Source organism: Heteronotia binoei, chromosome 17 (genome assembly GCF_032191835.1).
Source record: "Heteronotia binoei isolate CCM8104 ecotype False Entrance Well chromosome 17, APGP_CSIRO_Hbin_v1, whole genome shotgun sequence".
Lineage (NCBI taxonomy): Eukaryota > Metazoa > Chordata > Lepidosauria > Squamata > Gekkonidae > Heteronotia > Heteronotia binoei.
The window spans coordinates 8,251,700-8,253,745 of record NC_083239.1 but is presented as its reverse complement, the minus strand read 5'-3'; positions in this window follow the sequence as shown (position 1 = coordinate 8,253,745).

Genomic DNA, 2,046 nt, shown 5'->3' with positions numbered 1-2,046 from the left:
GTAAAGCCAAAAACAAGAATTCTAGATAATCAAGGGAATGTGTGCGTACCAGTTTTATACATGCTTGGAGAAGGGGCAAGTTTCCTTTCCTCCTTTCTGTTCTTGGCAGGACCTTCTGCTGCAGCTCTTTGTGGATGTGGATTCCGCACCCAAAAAAAGACAATTGGAAAACTGCTGCAAGTTAAGTAGCCCAGCCTGCTCTGCTCGCCAATAAATCTGCAGGCTAGGAAGGTTCTTTTCCTCTTGAAACAGAACACTCCTCAGCAGACATATGTGCTGCTCCATGCCATGCTTTAAATATTACAGAATGGGTGCATTCACCCTACACTAAATAAATAACATTTAAATAAATACTTCGATTTTAGTCCAGTAACACTTTCTGCACTCCTATTTATTCCACCCTTAGAATTCATAAAAGACTGAATCAGACAAACAGTACAGTGTTTTGTACATGTTTTGTATGTGGATTTTTGCTATTCTTACAACATCTATTGGGTCATCCTTGTCCTCATGTTTGTTCACCCTCTCAAAGAACTTTAACTAGTTAGTGAGACAAGATCTTCCCTTACAGAATCCATGCTGATTCTTCCTCAATAGCTTTTGTTCATCAATGTGCCTACTAATTCTATCTTTAATAACAGATTCCACCAACTTATCTGGTATTGATGTTAGACTGACCGGCTCATAATTTCCCAGCTCTCCTCTGGAACCCTTTTTTAAAGATTACATTGGCTACCTACCAGTTCTCAGGAATGGAGGCAGGTTTTAATAACAGATTGCATATTTTTTGTTAGGAGATCCAGAAGTTCACATTGGAGTTATTTCAGAACTCTTGGATGTATGCCATCTGGGCCTGGTGATGTGTCAGCTTTTAATTTGGCCATCAGTCATAGGACCTCGTCATTTCAATCTGACTCAGGTCTTTCAACACCCCTCCAAAACTGGCAGTTCTGGAGTGGGCAAACACCTCCCATCTTCCACAGTGAAGACAGAGGTAAAAAAAATGCACTCAGTTCTCTGCCATTTCCCTAACATCCTTTAGTAATCTTTTCATCCCTTGGCAGGGCTTTTTTTTTGTAGCAGGAACTCCTTTGCATATTAGACCACACACCCCTGATATAGTTAATCCTCCAAGAGTTTACAGGGCTCTTATTCCAGGCCCTACTGTAAGCTCTTGGAGGATTGGCTACATCAAGGGTGTGTGGCCTAATATGCAAAGGAATTCCTGCTACAAAAAAACCCTTGCCCCTCGGTCATCCAAGGGCCCCACTGCTTCCCTGGCTGGTTTTCTGCTACTACTACTAATGTATTTGCATAAATTTTTGTTGGCCTTTTATGTTTTTTGCTATATGTTTCTCTTTTTGTTTGTCTGATCACCAACATGCATTTTATTTTCTACAGCCTGTGCTCCCTTTTATTTTCCACACTCGGATTAGCCTTCCATCTCTTAAAGGAATCCTTTGTACCTTTTACAGCTTCCATTACTTTGTTAACCATGTAGCCTTTTAAAATACCTGTTTGTACCTTTTCTAAGTTGTGGCATACATTTTATCCGAGCTTCTAGGATTCTAGTTTTAAATATGAACATATGAAGCTGGATTATACTGAACCAGACCCTCAATCCATCAAAGTCAGTATTGTCTTCTCAGACTGGCAGCGGCTCTCCAGGGTCCCAAGCTGAGGTTTTTCACACCTATTTGCCTGGACCCTTTTTTAGTTGGAGATGCCAGGGATTGAACCTGGGGCCTTCTGCTTCCCAAGCAGATGCTCTACCACTGAGCCACCATCCCTCCCCAAACATATGAACATATGAAGCTGCCTTATACTGAATCAGACCTTTGGTCCATCAAAGTCAATATTGTCTTCTCAGACTGGCAGCGGCTCTCCAGGGTCTCCAGCTGAGGTTTTTCACACCTATCTGCCTGGACCCTTTTAGTTGGAGATGCCAGGGATTGAACCTGGGGCCTTCTGCTTCCCAAGCAGATGCTCTACCACTGAGCCACCATCCCTCCCCAAACATATGAACATATGAAGCTGCCTTATACT